Genomic DNA, 19,231 nt, shown 5'->3' on the forward strand with positions numbered 1-19,231 from the left:
TGATAGGAGTTGGAGTCCAACAGTTGAGGGGGCAATGAGTTCGCCATCCCTGTGAAGCAAAGGCATTGGGATAATTGACAATCTCTAGGCCCTTATTTTAATTTTTTTGTACTTTTATTTATCTAGAACAACAACAACACATCTCTTAAGTCATGTACATAAAACATTTCATATCATGTTTAACACTACGCTTTCAAACAAAATTAAGATCAACAATAAGTGAAAGACCAGCTTAAAACACATGTAAACATTCTATATGGCTGGATAGACTTAGGCTTTTGGGCTGGAGTGTTATTTCTCAGGGGTGGGGGTGTTGCTGTTCTAGATACTTAAAAAAAATAAATCTTTATCTTAGATCTTGTTATTTATGTGGAAATCGTTCCATTTGGTTGTGTGTTTTTAAATGTTTGATTTATTGTTCATGACTACTTTTGTTATGTTGCAGTTCTGTATTTTTTTCATGTTGTAAGCTGCCTTGAGCATGGTTTGAATTGTGGAAAGATGGCATGCAAATAAAATTATGGAAGGATGGATAGATGAATGTTTGCATCGGAGGATGTAGGTAGGAGCTTCTATCTGCACCAGGGAAGAACAAGGCAGCTAATGCTCCCTAAACAATTCTGGTTCCACATAGACACCAGTGAAGGTAAAGGTAAAGGAACCCCTGACCATTAGGTCCAGTCGTGACCGACTCTGGGGTTGCGGCGCTCATCTCGCTTTATTGGCCGAGGGAGCCGGCGTACAGCTTCCGGGTCATGTGGCCAGCATGACTAAGCTGCTTCTGGCGAACCACAGTAGTGCATGGAAACGCCGTTTACCTTCCCGCCAGAGTGGTACCTATTTATCTACTTGCACTTTGACATGTTTTTGAACTGCTAGGTGGGCAGGAGCTGGGACTGAGCAACGAGAGCTCCCCCCATCGTGGGGATTCAAACGGCTGACCTTCTGATCGGCAAGTCCTAGGCTCTATGATTTAACCCACAGCACCACCCGCGTCCCTATAGACACCATTAGGGATGGGCAAATCAGTCAGTTTCGTTTTCACTCAGTTCAGTTCTCCTGTCTTCAGTTTAGTTATCCACCTTTCCATTTCAGCTTGCAAGTTTCTTTTTTAAAAGCATGCAAATCTGGCAGAAGTTTAGCACTCATTAATGTCTGAATTATTTCTGGGCGGGGAGGGGGGAATCAATTACAACCCTGTTAACTTGGGAAATCACTATAGTTTGCATTGTAACATTCCCACAGTTTTCATGATCGTACCACTGCTGCTCAGATGATGAAATTTGGGATGGTATCTTTCCAATTTTGTCCTGCCATGTAAAATTCAGTGCAAGTTGGTGGTATTATTGATTAAAGAGCCACAGTTCCATATTGCTAGCAGGTACTAGGACAGAATACATAGAATAGCATTCATAGAATTTTTGTGTTGGAAGGCATCTCAACTAAAGCATCCATGACAGATAACCACTCAACCTATGCTTTAAATCCTCCAATGAAGGAGAGTCCACCACATTCTGAGGGAGTCTGTTCCACCGTCGAACAGCTCTTTCTGTCAGAAAGTTCTTTCTGAGGTTTAGTTGGAATCTCCTTTCCTGTAACTTGAAGCCATTGGTTCAGATCCTCCCCTCTGGAACAGCAGAAAACAAGCTTGCTCCATCTTCCACGTGTGTCCCCAAGAGCAGAGCAAAGAATGCAGTGTGGCTGGAAAGTTGGAGTTTAAAAGTGGAGGATGGGAGGAACTTTGGTAGATGTCTTATACTACATCAGGCTATTTCTCTGTCCACCACAGAGTTCTTCAACCTTGGGTCCTCAGATGTCATTTGGACTATATCTCCCATCATGCTTAGTGAGCTTAGTCAATGGGCAGGGATGGTGGGAGTTGTAGTCCAACAACATCTGGGAACTCAAGGTTGAAGAAGGCTAATCCAGGATGGTATTATACACTTTGACTGATGGTAGCTCTCCAGGGTTTCCGGCAGAGCTCTCTTTCCCCATCATCTGTTCCTTGAAACTTGAGATACCAGGGACTGAACCTGGAACCTTCTGGTTGCAACACATGTGCTGTGCTACTTAGCTAAGACAAAACAAGGTGTTCTGAGTCTCTCTTTCTCTCTCTGGTGAGAAGAGAAGCAGGAGCTGGTGAGCTGTGGGAATAAAGTCTAAGCAACCCCTTCTCTTTTGCTGAGTCGCAAGGTGTCCATAGTTGACCCTTTCCCTCCTTTCTTACAGATTGTAAGGCAGGCATCACCCACCTGGTGCCCTCTATAGGATTTTGGACTACAACTGATGGCCTGGTGGGAGTTGTAGGCCAAAGAAACTGGAGGGCACCAGGTTGGCAAAGGCTGATTGAAGGCCTTTGTTCTTCCCATAACAAAATTCCAACAGAATGCAGCTAAGTCCCATCTGCAAACCTTGGATTGTTCTTGTCCCTGGGATGAAGAACCACACGGACAAAACACAGCTATCTGGTAGGAGAGAGGGAGGGGGGAAAAGAGAAAGCGACTGTGTAAAAATGAGATATACGCGTGTAAATAAAACATTGATGAATGAAGGCCCTGAAAGCCGAGATGAAAGTGAAGCAGAACAGACAGGTAAATCATTTTGATACTTATGTTAGTGCTGAAATTATGTTTCTGTACTTTTTGAGGGTGATTTTTTTCCTCCCCTGTTCTGCTGACAGCGGTGCAGGTGACAGAAAATTTGTCCAATTGTGTTGCTGACACAAGGGGAGGTTAGCAAGCAGTTTTGAGTTTTGCTGCTGAGAAAGCATGCTTTGGAGCTTGGAAGGAATGGCAGAAGCCTGAGCTCTTGCTTTTTCACACACAGCCCACACACACACACACACACACTTTTTAAGGCTGCAACCCTATACACATGTACCTGGGAATAAGTTCTCATCTTTTCAGTGGTGCTTACATCAGAATAGGCATGCATAGGCCTGCACTGTAAGTCACTCTGTTTCAAGTATGTTAGCCTGAAGTTCCACCATCCTCTCATTTTCACAACAAGATTTAGGGTTAACCTCTGGGCTTCTGCTAAGGGCCAGAGATAGTCCTAAGAAGTTACCTTCTATCAAGTGACACTATTGGTCCATCCAACTCAATCCTGTCTGCAACAGAGGGGGAGAGCATTTGGTCCTCCAGATGTTCCTGGGCAACAACTCCCATCATTCCTGAGTATTGGCCCTGCTGGCTAGGGCTCATGGGAGTTGGAGTCCAGTGATATCTGGAGGGCCACAGCCACAGGTCCCCCACGCCTGGTATAATACATTACAAACATATTTTGCTTTCACATCAATTTAACAATTATGGCTTTCTCCCAAAGAATCATGGGAACTGTGGTTTGGGGAGTTCGCTAAAATTCTATAATGATCTTCACAAAAGCATTGTTCCCAAGGAAGAGGGTATGAATGCTAAACCAGTGGTTGCTTCAGTTTTCTGCACACCACTTGGATATATATTTAATCAGTGCTTTTTTTCTGGGGGGGATGCAGGGGTACGCATACCCCTTAAACATTTTGTGAATCTAAGTTTGACCTCAATGCGGGGCAGTATTTCAATATGAGTAGGAAAATGAAAGTACCCCTAAATGTTTTTTTAGGGGGGAAAGCACTGTATTTAATATATTGAGCAGTATAGAAATTAAATAATCAAATCAATCTAGTTTAAGATTTAGATGTGTGTTTATGTGTATATATATGGTGGACACACATTTACTCAGTGTTGAGACACATGCACACAGTCATATCTAGAAAATTCATATCAAGTATTCTGCAAAAGATGTATAAAATATGAAAGCTGATCTGAAATAAGGAGGATTCAGGACAAACAATTACAGTCGGTGAATGACATTCCCAAGAGCAGGACTGAGCTCTGGGGATCCAGAGATTCATTATTTTTAGTTAGGATTCAGTCACACACTGACAAATTCAGGTTGCACAATTAAAGTTGATTTTCAGTCTCCTGCAACAAACCTGCTCCTCACCACCACCAAAAGAATTAGAAATCCGGTGATGAGGAAATGTGCTGTAAAGTGTGGGATAGCACTTGATAGAATGTCATATAACCTGTCCCAAAACCAACTAGAATGAATGCTCAGCAAATAGCTAGCATCGTCCAACATCCTACAAATTTTGTGCAGACAAATCAGGATCAACGCTGAAGCAATCCAGGGCAGCGGCTTTGTTTGTGTGTGTGCTTAAGTCAACTGCCCATCTTTTCCTATGACATTCAACACACACACTCTAATCAACCTAACAAAGACATCACCAGCACATTAATTTTAGAGGTTCCTTTGTGAGTCAACAAAGCAACCATGTACAGAATTATGCGCTTTATTTCTGAATGATTTGGCACTATGTAGCAGTGAACCAGACCTGTCATATCATATGTACTTGGCACATCCAACAGACAGCTGTGGGTGACGTCCCATGGAATTGGTTTACCAATGCATGAGTGAATGGCAGAAGGAGGAGACCAAACAGCAAATGTCAGGCAGCAAGCTTTCAGGGGCTGGAATGTGGTGGCTTTTAAAATCTTCTTTTATCCAGGCAAATCCTCAGTCATCATGTCTGGTTCCTCCAGGCATTTTCCCTTCATGTGATGAAGCATCATCAATCAACACAAAACAGAAAAGGATGTAAGAGTTCTCATAGATCAAGCCCAAGGTCCATCTGGTTCCAACATCCACTGTCTCACACTGGCCAACAAGATGCTTCTGGGAAGATCACAAGCAGAATGTAAAGGTAATAACCCTCTCTCCTCCCAATCACTGGCATTACCTGAGCAGTGGTGGCTGGAGCCCACTGGGATTGGTGGGGCAAAAGGCTGAAAAGCTAAGAGCAAATGGAGTCTAAGCCAGGGATAGGAGGAGCCAGATCCATTAATAGGCAGAGCCAATTAATTCTAGTTTTGTCCCCATACTCCTCCCTGCTGAGTTCTATCATTACTTTGACTTTTATTAATTATTTATTTATATCCCACCTTTCACCCTGACAGGACTCAAGGCAGCTTACAGACAAAAATAAGAACCACTAAAAACATAGGAAACACAATCATGAAAAACAAACAAACAATTAAATGTTGATAAAATTAAAACTATATACGTACATATACTGTACCTTCCAAAGCTGTTTGTTCCACTGCCGAACAGCTTTTGGAAATAGCCTTCCTAATATTTAGTGACAATCACCTGGTTTAATGCTAACCATGCTTTAACACTATGTGCAAACCAGGACAATGAATCCTGATGTTTTTCATGAAGATGTACTTCTTTTGATTTGGTCTGTACCTAACAATTTCGTTCATTAAATTGTAGATGTTGGTGTTTGTCAAATTATTCTCCCCACAGAAGTGTGGAACTCTATGCAGGTTAGCCATAGGGAGCCTGCACTGGCTTTGGTCTGGGTCTTCAGTGCTTAATGATCCTGAATTTCCCTTCTGTTTACATAATTCAGTGTAAAACGGAAGACGTTCTATTGGATTATTGCAAGGTGTTCAGAAATCTCCATATAATATCACAACTTGCTATAATTCGGCACAGTCTATCACTTTATATATGTCTGATGACTTGGAGAAATTGCTCTCAAAATAAGATTGGAGTTGTAAAGAAAGCAGTAGGGAAAATATGATTTTTCATACTGTAGAGCTTGGTGAATTTATATAATCACTTAAAAACTAAGGAAGCTTGGCCTTTAGTTGTATTTCCCCCCTCCCCCTCCCTTTGTAGTTATTATTGCCTCATTATACAGTCATTTGTACAATGTTTTGGCAGACATTCACTGTTGCATAAATTAAAGTCACTGAATCTAGTTTTTGCCTACAGGTCTTTGATGAAAATACCAGGAACATTTTTATTTGAATGTCAAAGTTTGTCAACCATTAAACTGATTGATTTTTCATTATACAATTCAATAGGAGAGGCAATCTCCAGTCTGTATGCAACATTACACTGAGAGATATACTCATCTCTGAAAAATCCTTCCTGCTTATGCTTTTTAAAAAATGATATTCCTAGCACGGAAGAACCACATGTTCCTAAGCCATCTCTATACATGAATTGTTTTGTTAATATGCCCAAGACAGGTATGCTATTGTAATTCAATTTTCATGAAAATAAATGAAAAGACATAACGTGGATGCAAAATTTCACTTTAACAACTTTTCAATGGGCTTCAAATGATAAGAGGCTAAGCAAGGATTTCCTGAAACTATCGGGGGAAGCAGTGAGATAGAGAGAGAGAGTGTGTAACCAAGACAGAGAGAAGCCCTCCCTAAATGGTAATCTTGCTTCTACATTGGGGGTGGGGGGAAAACATGAAACCACACTGTAGATCGAGATACAGAACCCTTTATAGGCCAAGGGCCACGTTGCCCACATTGATAACCTTCCAAGGGCCACAGTCCAGTGGTGGGCAAGAGCCAAGGGAGAAAGTGGGACGGACATTCCAGCCATAAAAAAATCAGAGGTTTGCACATATACAAACACCTCCAACCAGAGAAGCAATAGGTACTATCACAATTGATGGACAATTTCTAGCAAGGCAAAAGCAATTAAGAAATGCACAGAGCAGTGCTGATGAGGGGTAAGACCTGGTGAGGGGTCATGGCTTGGGGAGAGCCCCAAGGGCCAGACAGAGAGATCTGAGAGGCTGTATTTTCTCTGATGAAAATGGGGGCATCCTAAGGAAAAGTGGGACATTCCGGGATCAAATCGGAAACCGGGACGGCTTCTGAAAATCTGGGACTGTCCCTGGAAAATAGGGACACTTGCATTTTGCAAAGCAAAATATAATCCACTTTTGTATGTTAATATGTGCTGGTGTGTACTTTTTAACCTAGTATGTACATATTTGTACATATCACTGGGCTTGGAAAATTGCATTGCAAAATGCTAACTTCTATGCCACAGGTGGAGAACCTGTGGTCCTCCAGATATTTGCTGGACCATAACTCCCATCATCCTTGACCACTGGCCATGCTGACTGGGACAGATGGGGCTTGGAGTCCAGCATTAAAACCCTATGCAGGTTGGGAGCAGGATCTGCATAAAATAGCCTCACCCATTATTTCCCCAACTGTGTTCTGCAGGATAAGGCCTCCTCCAGATGTTGCCTCAACAGGAGGCCTGTTCTGTAGGGCTTTTTGTGCAACAACTCTTGCCCTTTGGAACATCCTCTCGTAACATATCAAACCGGTATCATCTCCACTGGCTTTTGGGCACCTATTCAAGATCTTCCTTTTTCAACAAGCCTTTTGAGTGGAGATTGCTATCTCAGTTCTGTTTTGGAAATTGTTTTCATATGTGCTTTTTGCTGTTGATGGTCTTAGGATGTTTTCATTGTTAATCACTTCCGAATGGGAAGTGATCCATGAATGAAATTAAACAATTGAAATAAGTAACATATGGAGAGTGGCTGTTTCCCCATTACTGTGCTACACAGAAGTACAGCTGACCCTCCAAGAGTCCCTATTTTCCAGGGACAGTCCCAGGTTTTCAGAAGCTGTCCCAGTTTCTGATTTGATCTCGGAATGTCCTGCTTTTCCTTAGGAAGTCCCTGTTTTCATAAGAGGGTATGGAGTTATGTGACCCCTGAGCCAAGGGGAAAAGTAACTATACAACCTTTAGAAGACATCTGAGGGCAGCCCTGTATAGGTAACTTGTTTAATGTTTTATTATGTTTTTATATATGTTGGAAGCTGGGCAACCCAGTCAGTTGGGCAGGGTATAAGTAATAAAATTATTACTATTATTGAATAGGTCATCCTTATTTTCATCGGAGAAATGTTAGAGGGTATGGTACAGAAATATTATAATGTGTGGAGTGTGAACTGGCTCTTCGACAGTCAGCAAACCTTTCTCTGGTGAGGCTACTCTATTGAGGGCTTATCTGGGGGTGGCAACAGTGGGCAGCAAGTGTGTGATCAAAGCCAGGAGGCCGTTTCAATTTCCCACAATGCTTTGGGCATACAATGGCTCTGAGGGCTGACTGCCTGTGTAATGTGAACAAGGTCTCCAAAATAACTCTCATTCTCAGGCTCTTCCTGGAAGAGGAAAACTATAATGATAGGCAATATAAATAAGCAACCCAATTTTGTACTGAGCAAAAGCGGTTAAAAAACAAACACTGCTTTGTGCATATGGTAATAATTTTCTTAAACAAGCTGGATCCTTAATAAAGCCAAAAATGAATATCTGGTTCCAGTTACTTCAAAAATTATTTTTAATTAAATTGCACAGTCAGAAGTCCTCTGCTGCAAAAAATTACGACTGCCATCATTATCTGCCCATAAATAGCCAACTTTGCAGATTAACACACAGAATGTTAATGACACTGGCATTAAGTCCCAATTAAACAATGAAGTAATACATAAATTATGACATCTCGGTGGAACATATACCCAAGTGAGACGCATTTCAATAAAACACCATTTTACGTTAGATTTCAATAACTTTCATTTCCTTCTCGTTCTCTGAAAGTACTGACAAAAACTAAATATTCTGATGCTCAAATAAATACCGTTTTTTTAAAATCCAATAACAATGTGGAATGGATGTGTGATTCGGCAGGGGGGCGGGGCGGAGAATGTGGTCTACCAAACATCTGCTATCATGTATCATTACAGTTAAATTTGATTTTCCAGCCTGAAAATTGTTTGCACCTGTCCTTAGCTTATTCTAGCATACAGTGTATCATTAACACTTTCTGTTTGTTTTTGCTTTCAAACAAACACTTCACACCATTGAATTGGTGCTGCTACGTGGTGTGTCAGAAAACAGCCAGGTGGTGGGTAAATATGGTGGACCTCGCAGTGAGTAGGCAATTTTTAATGATTCCTTTTGGTTTTTATAGTGAGCCCCGTGTAACATGCACCCCTAGAGATGGGCTGGTTCACCCTGGCTAAATTTGGTGATGACCTAAGCTTCTTCATCCCCTCCTGCTCCAACCATCTTTCCCAAGCCAATATAAGACCTGAATAAAGAAAATGACACACCCCTCACCCTCTTAAATCTTTCCCTGGTTTTATGCAATGAAACATTGAACAGAGCAGGGCTTGCCAACCTCTTTAGAGGTCTGTGGGTACATTTGAACTTTTGAGCTTGTGCCATGGGTGCTGGACCCTGCCTCTGCTAACTTTTATCCGGCCACACTCTTGGATCAGCCTCCACCCCAGTCCACAGGGACACTGAAAGAGAAAGGGCACCACACACTGCTTTCCCAAGGTATCTGGTTGAAAGCCACATCCAGCAGAATTGGTCTGAGCCTTGAATAGCACCTAGAGCTAAAATTAGAAAAGGCCAAGAGCATCATTCTCTCAACTTCCTTCCTCACCTGTATGTACTTTTCACTGCAGGAAAGGATAACCACCCTCACCATCACATAACCAGTGAGTGTGGGAGCTCAGAGACTTCATGGAGCCATGTTGGAGACTTCTTGAATGGGGAAAGTTGCAGTGGTACAGTTAGGCAACTTTAGACTCTGGACTAAACAGATTGCAGGATCCTTTGTTGGGGTGGTAATGTGTATTACTTCACTTAGATCAGAATAATGTTATAGCTGGGGCGCCATAGTCTGCTGGTTAATATTAGGAATGAATAATGGTAGCATTTAGGTAATATTTGCGAAACTGAAGGGAAGATACAGGCTGCAGCAGTTCCCCTGAACTGTGCCAAACACGGAAATTCCCGGGTCTAGCCGTTGAAAACTAGCCTGGCTGGTTTGGTTGAACGTAAGCCATTATATTTTGTGCTTTTATATTGTATGTTTATACATACCCTGAGATCTGCAGGTGAAGGGTGGTAAATAAATTGGATGATGATGATGATGACGACAACAACGAAACAATGGCCACACAGAGCTACACGTCAAAGAAGGTGTTTGGGTCTGTGCTGTAAGGTGTTGCCAAGGTGGCAGGGAGGGGTCTGTTGCCATAAATTAAAATTTGCCCCTTTTTTACTCAAGGTTTAGAGAAGAGGATGTGTTGTGTTTGACTAGGTGTTTTGGAAAGGCGGAGAAAGGGAGAACACCACATGGGGGCAGAAGGGCAGAAGTCATTAGAGCTGGCTGGGAAGCAGGAACAAGGGGGTGGTGCTCTGTCTGCAGAGCTGGGCTGCTGTGAAAAGCAAGCTGCTCTTGAGATGGTAATCCTGGAAGCCCCATCATTTAAACTCAGGTATAGATATGTGTAATTAAGCCATATTTCATAAAGACACCACAGCCTCTGCTGTGTCTTGCTTCTCAACAGTCCTCCCCCCCCCCCCGAAAAATAGGTACTCACCATGAAGTTGTTACAGTAAGTGCCATACTTTTTAACAACAAAAGAAGAGGGACCAGTACTGCATACCCTTGAGTACCCCCTGGGGGGGAAGCATTGCTTCTGAATGGGAATATGATTCTGAGTGAGCGCCTGGAACCCCTTTGTGCACGGCTCAGCAGAAATAGGGTAGCGCACAACCTCACAACAATAATATAAGCTGGCCCTCCTTTGTTTGAAGGTCAATGGTTCCCTTCTGCTGAACAGGGCCCTTGATGTCTGCCCCAAAGTATTGTCCAGATGGCACCACCTGTTGCAGGGGCAAAAGCTGAGGGTGGGATATAGGAAGCCCAACCCAGGCACAGGACCCATTGAGATGAGTTTCTCCACACACCCCTGGTTTTCACAACTGCCAATATATTATTCACACATGTACATGCATTGAATGTAAGGAAGCAACATCATTTCATTGAATTCAATAGAAATGATGTGAAATGCCAGGGAAGCTAGCAGTTCTTCTCTGGCTTAGATCTGAATCTGAGCCTGTTTGAGAAACCTCTTCTGGCATTTCCAATACAAACAACATGCAAGAACAGAAATAAGGAAATAATGCACAAATTGCATCATTATTACAGTTATAGACTCTATAGTGGTGTTTCCAGGGATGCTGTGGGGTATCAGTCACATTTCTCTTTCTCCATACCCAGGTTGAGTGGGCATAAAATTTGGATTCAGTGGTCAATCACAAACATATATCCAGATCTGGCAGAGGGTGAGTATAGGATTTCTGGGTTTAAAATCCATTTTCTGATATATTGATATCTTTATCTATATACCTATCTATCTATGCATAAAATACTAGCTTATTTGTAGAGTAGAGGACTCAGTACACATTTTCTGTATAATTTATTATTTTTCAGTCATTTGAATTTGTTAAATCATAGCACTCCCAGTTGGAAGAGCGGTCACAGTAAAATTAATGTGCTCACTTAAGGAATAAGATTCCCCCAAATACCCCACATCAGCAAAGAAGAATTCATTTTTATTTTTTAAAAATTGTCTCAGTAACACTGAGTGTTTAATCCATAGTGGAACCTTTCTAAAGATTTCCCCACAAAATACATTAATGACCAATTTCTTATTATCATTGACTTGGGTTTTCCCCCCTGAGCCCATTCCTTAATATAGTCTTTGCCAACCCAGAACTCTCCAGATTTTTGGACCACAACTCCTATCATCCCCAACCAGTACACTGGGAGTTGCAGCTCAAAACATCTGGAAAGCATCAGGACGGTGGGGACTGACTTAATATATGTACCACTATCTCAAAGGAATAGCCAAAGAAAGAAGTTAATAAAGATATCTTCCCTATCATTCCCAGCCCAGAGAACATTTCAGTAATACCACACTTTAAAGGAATGAGTGCATTGCCTACATTGCTTTGGGGGGGGGGGCAGATACTTCTCTGAGCAGAAGGTTGCATGGTCACATAAATTATTGAAAATATGGAATGAAAACTGAAATGTGCGTAAGAAGGGTTGAGCAAGAGAAGGTTAGAATGTGAAGGTTTGTTTGCAAGAGAACCATGAGAAAAGGACAAAGCAGCATGTAAGCAAGAAGAAGATAAGGATGAAGGATGAATGCCATTGCTATGTCAGAAGGTAATTAAGCTATGCCACATGCTGTAGCTGGACAGAAGAGCTGTTGTTTGGGAATGCATAAACCATAAGCATCCTGTGTCTTTTACACAGAGTGGCCACTTCCTCTTAAGGCAGGTCAAGAGGTGTCTATTGCAATGCTAAGGAAACCCCTGGGGTCAGGATTTTATTAGCTGTCCAGGCTGAACCCTCAGAGTAATGAGTATTGAATGTACATCTCATATCTTAGGTGGATCTAGATCAGGACTTGACGTCGGCATTTTGCTTGTGAAATAATGCCTCATTAAAGAGGTATTAACTCCCGCAACCATTATAATGGAGTTTGCAAGATCAGAACAAGTCTTGCTAGGGGCTTTCTATCCCTGTCTTCAAGCATTACACTTTCAATAAAAGCTGTGTGTTAGAGTGGCCACTTATGCAATGCATCATGGGGCAGAAAGAAGACACAAGAGGGCACAAATTTGCATATAATTTGCATGTGCTAAATAATGTGTATGGATACAAATTTAGAAATAATTACTGCAATTTAAATAAATACCTGAAGGAGCACCTCTTCCTCCATTGTTCAGTCTGGATGCTGAGGTTCAGATGCAAGGGTCATTGAGAGAAGTGAACTTACAGGGAACCAGGTAGAGGGCCTTCATGTTAGTTGTGCCCGCCCTGTGGAATAACCTCCCATTAGATGTCAAGGAGATAAAGAATTATACAACCTTCTGTAAACAACTGAAGGCAGCCCTGTATCGGGAAGCTTTTAACGTTTGATATATTGTATGTTCTGTTGGAAGCTGCCCAGAGGGGCTGGAGCAACCCTGGGGTGGGGTACAAGTAATAAATTATTATTATTATTATTATTATTATTATTATTATTCCAAGACTCTTGGCCAAAATTAACACTTCTTCAAAATTAAGGGAGTGGCACATGCCATCTTATTGAGAATAGCAATGGGCTTTCCATAGGCTCAACCCTGCTGGCCAATCTCTACCAACCTCTGAAATTTCACTACACCAAGGGACACACCAACATAGTGCCCATGGTTGCCCATGTGCCTATGGAAGTCTTCCCTGGTGCCAACAATGTCTCCCCTCTTTCCCATGCTAAAATTAGGCTTGCAGTCAATATAATCATTTGTGCTGGGTGGTTCTAGAGTGCATGGAATGTCCTCAACAGTTTCTCCAGCTTGTAAATGTGCTAAAAAGGTACTTTCTGACCTACCTCTATATCCTTAGGAATATAATCTGATATCTCTATCTCTGTGAATGAAAACCAAGTTTCCTAAGAGGCTTAAATTCATCCCATATCCCCAACTCCATGTTTGTACATTGCATGATGGAATTGCAGAAGAGACACATCCTGTCTGTTGGAGCATTCAGAAAACCAGTCACCATGATCAGAGAGATCAGACAGAGTTTGTGGGAACATCCCTTCTCTAAGCACTTTCAGGCACAACTTTTCGGAGTTTGCTCGAGTACGCACAGCTGGGTTTGGTAATGCATTGTGCATACATCCCATCTTTGTCTTGCCAATGTATGCAACTGGCATGGAATTTATTGTCTGCGAGAGTTATGACAAGAGAAGCATTTTCTATTAAAGTCTCCTTTGATCAGACCTCCCATGCAGCCAACAGCAGCAGCTTCTCCTTGATGAGTCACTGTCAACTTTCTAAATCTCAAGTGCTATGAAGATTTACAACATTCCTGCACGGCTTCCCATCCACATTCTGATAAGCAGCAACTGCCAGCCTGTAAATAAAGATAATGGTGGAATTGCTAACAAGCTGTGCTCCCACCTAGTGCTTTATTGATAGATCTGACTCCAGACTCCCATCATTCCAGAGGCTGACAATAGTTTTTGAGGGACAGCCTAGAATGTGTCTGGGAAATGGTTGTAGTGAAATGAGGTGCTCTTGCAAGTCCAAATGAGCATAAGATAACAACACAGGCAACAATATGATTCCCAGAGTAGTCTAACAATCGAGGCCTCTTCCCAGGGAACTCTGGGAATTGTAGGTCTGTGATGGGAATAGGGGCCTCTTAAGCACCCTTAACAAACTACAGTCCCCAGGATTCTTTGGGGGAAGCTGTGACTTTTCAAAGTGGAATAATAAAGGTATAGTGTGGATGTGGCTTTAAAGCAACTATAAAAACAAAAATAAAGCAGGGACCTAAAATTCCCATTCTCATATATGTATTGTTACCAGAAAAATCCGAGGGCTCCCTTGGACAAAATAAAGACACCAACCAGGATAACTTGGAGCAAAACAGCAGCCTGTAGGCTTGGCCTTTACTGAACTGTTGCAACAGGGTGTTCCCCTCACTTGCAAGAGAGAGGAAAGACCCAGAAAGATGGTGTGCAAGACCTTATAAAAACTTTTGAAATTCCCATCCTCTAGGTCAAGCCCACCCCCAGAAACATCATGCATATATTACAGAAAGGAGGGGTTGAGGGAGGAGTTGTGGTGGTAACCTGAGTGTCCTGTCACCTGGCTGGTTCCTCCTTTCCCCCTCCCCATGAGTCACTTCCAGGAGACAAAGGGGAGTTGGCAGTTTCCTGCCCCCAGAGGGAAGATCTGATCATTGTCCTTTGTTTCAGTCCATGCTGAATCCACTCCCATATGCAAGTTCTTTGTGATCTTGACTTCCACTTACTTCCACTATGGCAGACCAACACGGCTACCCATCTGTAACTGTGATCTTGATGGTCTTCTGTCTAGGACCATCAGGGTTGGCATAGCAACTGGGCAGGGCTCCTGTGGATGTGCTGGGATGGTGAAGGGATGATGGCTGACCAGAACCAAGCCACCCCCCTTTGATAGTCCTTGTCATATGGAGTAAAATAAAAATGGAACAGTGCAAATCCGATGTATGGTTGATTTTTCTATGAATTTATAACAGAAGTGTGGCATATGTAGTGTGTGAGTGTGAGTGTGTGAAGTTTGTACAAACTGAATGATTGGGGTGGGGGGTTCCTGCTACAGTATAAAACAGCAGATCCCACTGTGAGAATATTTTGGCCTGATCCTGCAGAACTCTTCCTATTTTCTTTTGACATTCCCAGCCTTACCTGGAGATGTCAGGGATCAAACCTGGGGCTTTCTAAACACAAAGCATAAGCTTAGTTTGATAGGCAGCCCTTGCAGGGTAAATAAGGATAAGTCCTTGCAGAGCTCTCTCTCTGCCACCTGTCCAGTGGTGAGGCACCAATTCCTCTCCAGCCACTTCTGTGTTTGACACTGGGGAGGGGTCATGCTTCCCCCAATTTTTTCCTCCCACAGGAAGATAAGGAGATACATTTTTCTACATCTTCAGCGATTATTTGTTCTCCTTTGTGAACTAAGAACCTGATAGTAAGAGAAAAACCAGCATTGGTCATCTTCAGGGAAAGAAAATTTCATTGTGATTCCCAGACAGTTTCCAAATCAACCCACCCACAGCCACGTGGATTTCTTTCAGGGGTCAAGTCTGTCATTGACACAAGGAGAATTTACACATGCAAGTCCCATTAGCATTAATGGGAGTTACCTACATAAATCCCCCCTTGCAATAATAGGAGGAAAAGGTCCAGTTAGTCTTCAGGCATTCAAGTTCTAATGATTACCTGTCAAATGGCCCAAAGCACAATCATTTGAGGAGGCTGGTGGGGTGGGGGGAAGAGAGAGACAAGAGCAAATGTAGCCATTTGCTGGCTAAGAAGGCTTCCAAGAGATAGAGGATCAATTACAGGCAGCAGCAGAATGATAACAGCATCCAAATCTGTATTTAAACTGACAAAACTTGACTGATACAACAGTAGTGTCAGTAGTGTCAGGGACTGGCTGGATGATGAGGAGTACTGGGAGGCACCAGGTGGTGAACCTGCAAAGGAAACCCCAGAGGAGGAAGGCTCAGAGCCAGGGAGTTGGTGGTGGGAAACTGAGGAGAGGTCAGAGGCAGAAGATTGGGAGAAGGGGCTTGGTGCTGTAAGGGGCTACAGAGTTTAGTGGGAAGGGAAGAACCTGTGACGGAGCAGTTCAGACTCTGAGGATGAAGCAGAGGAGGATGGGTCAAGAGACTGCAGAAGAATCCTGGGAGTCCCCCCTGGTCTCCTAGAACTTGCAGAATAATAAGAAGAGCAGAACAGAGGCCAGAGGTGCACAGCCACAGTCTGAGACTGCTTGGGAAACATCTGGGAGAGGAGACTTAGAAAGGGTGGAAGGCAGGGACCTTCAGTCCTGGCAACTGCTCCATAGAAGCAAGACTTACGGGGAAGTGTTGCTAAGTTGTATGCTGTTTCCTTGAATAAAGAGCTAACTTCACTGACAATGGAGTCATGCTTCTTTCATGCTGGTCTGCATCTGACTGCAGCCCTGAAAACCAGCCTGTAATATAGGATTCACTTTTAGACTCCAATACCCTCCCAGAGGGCAGACATGGGAACCTTTTGCAGCCTAAGAACCACATTTCCTTTTCGGTCACCTCCAGGGGGCCATGTGCCAGCCTGTGTACTGGATTCTACACTCATTCACACACCCCTCTCTGTCCTCCATCCATTCAAACAAGAGGTGTTCTCAGATTTTGAGGACTCATTCCAGCAAAGTGAAAACACCCAGGATGCAATGGAAAGTCACTGAGGGACCCAGGGAGATTTATGGGGTGGAACTGAAGGGCTCCATTCAGGCCCCTGGCTTGAGGACCCCCATGTCTGCTTTACACACCTTCTTGGGAGTAACTCTCAAGAAGGATGCACACTGTTCATGTAGCACCATTCAGGTGAAAGCAGATGAGCATAAGCTGGGGACAGGATGTGCGCATGTTTTTCAGACCTTCTTTAGCCTGATAGAGTGAGAGAGCTTCTTAAATGTGTTAGCAAAACTATGGTGCTGGATTCCCAAAGATGGGAAAGGAATCATCTTCACATTGAAAGGTCTGAAATGGACTCGGTATGGGTGGGGATGCTGAGGTTAGGGATTGTGTGTGGCCCCGCCATCCTCTCCACAGTTTAAACCTGCATGTCTGAATAGGGTTTGTAGTTGATTGCACAAGCCCTAGAGCTGAAACACTGGTTGATATTCAACTGAGTTTTAAACATAGACACACTGAAATTAATGAACATGATTAAGTTAATTTCAATGGATCTATTCTGGGTGTAAAGTTAGTTGAATGCCACTTGTTTAGTTTGATTAATCCATTGTTTTGAACTATTTAAAAAAGTGTTCCTGATTAAATCAGACAGGAGACCCCCCCCCCCAAAAAAAATTGAAACCAATTTCATTGCTGTGTTTAAAGTTTTTTAACAGGTCCTTTCAGCTAAGGCTGTCCACAGCTAAGGTTGTCCCCTACCAAATCCAAGGGATGGTAAATTTCTAAGGGTTCTGGGAATTGTAGCTTTGTTATAAGTAAACTGCAGTTCTTCTTCTTCTTCTTCTTCTTCTTCTTCTTCTTCTTCTTCGGGGGGGTGGTGCTTTAAATAAATGGTGTGGTCACATCTTAATAATTTGGAAAGACCAATTTGGAATAATTTGGAAAGATCTGAACAGACATGTCTGGATTTCTTTAACTTAGTTCCAGCTATAGTAAGTCCAGCTCTGCCCTGCCTTCTTCTGCTTAAAAAGAAAACAAACCATTGGGGAAGTAGAGTTGGTGTGTCCCATCTTCAGCTGTGATTCTAACCCACTAGACCAATAGTGCAATGATCAATAGTCCAATAATCACAAGTTTTATTTTATATGTTATTTCATTTTTTAAAGGAAGAATTCAAACCTAACCTATCACTTCCAAATGGGATAAAAAGGCGTGAATATTGAATGAGCTCCAAGATGCTTGAAGGATAACACAGCCACTCGTTTAAAAATTCAATTAACCTTATCTTTCTCAAACTTGATTAATAATCCTACAGATAAATCACTTTAAAAAAAAAGCTGTATTATCTTTTGAATATACTCTGAAACTAACAAACCTAATAGTGCAATCCTACGCTATCTACTCAGAAGTCCCATTGAGTGCAGTGGAACTTACTCTCAAGTAAGTGAATGTAGGATTGCAGCCTTATTTTATTCCACCTACCCTGGGCAAGTCTAATTCTTTTGCAATGCTTAATTTATGAAATTCAGAGCAAGTGTTTCAACACATTATTCCTGGGGAAATGAAAGTGCAGCCGATACTTGCATAGCAAACCATTGGGTACTCAACTACCCCAGCAAACTCATTCAAAATGCACATCTGCCATGTGAACAAGTCATGAAAATAGTTTGTACACATCCAGTGTAGTGTAAAATCAAAGCCTGAGAACATCTGCAGTCTTTAATTTGCTCTGAAAGGCAAAAGCTGAGCATTTAAACGGGGTTTTTTTTTCTTTAAAAAAAGACATCACAGCCACTAGAACAAGCAAAACATTTTTCCCCCTGCATGCATTCTTCTTTTTTTACTATTCATCTCATTTCTGGTTAGAGAGCCATGACATTCTTGATGCAAATCAGAGTCAGGGATAGATGAGCAACTTGGGAATGGGGAAGACCAAAACTGCATTATGCCTGAGTCAGGCCATCAGTCTATCTGTCTCAGTGCTGACTACGTTGTCAGGGTCTCTGGGGAAAATTTCCAGTACAGTGGTGCCTCGCAAGACGAAATTAATTCGTTCCGCGAGTTTTGTCGTCTTGCGATTTTTTTCGTCTTGCGAAGCACGGTGTCGGGAAAGTTTTGGAAAAGCTTCAAAAATCACCAAAGTCTTTAAAAACCTCAAAAAAGGCTACCACACCGCGTTCTATGAGTTGCTCCTCAAAGTCAAGTCGCAACTGTATTAACGGTGTTAAGAAAAAGGAAACAAACTTGCAAGACGTTTCCGTCTTGCGAAGCAAGCCCATAGCGAAAATCGTCTTGCGAAGCAGCTCAAAAAACAAAAAATCCTTTCGTCTAGCGAGTTTTTTGTCTTGCGAGGCATTCGTCTTGCGAGGTACCACTGTAGTAGCAGGAGATGCTGGAGACTGAACCTGAGAACTTCTGCATGGAAAGCAGATGCTCTGCTACTGAGCTACGGCCCTTCCTCTGAAGGGGCAGGGACCCGCTTCAACATAGAAAGGAAAGAGGAAGGAGGTTTCTGAGGCTTGCCTTCTGTCTAATTTGTTTTGACACACCATCAAAAGTTGGAGCAGGCAATGCCTTTTACCTGATTCTGGACTCCCAAGTGGGAAATTTGTGTGAGAGACTTGCTTCCATGTCAACCTTTTGGGGCCTGGGGACCCAGTGCTTCCCCCACCCCAGGGGTACTCAAGGGTACACAGTACTGGCACCTTTTCTTTTCTGGAAGAAAAGCACTGTGGGAGCCCATCTGCAAACCAAATAAATTGT

Source organism: Podarcis pityusensis (assembly GCF_964106645.2).
Source record: "Podarcis pityusensis genome assembly, chromosome: Z".
NCBI lineage: Eukaryota > Metazoa > Chordata > Lepidosauria > Squamata > Lacertidae > Podarcis > Podarcis pityusensis.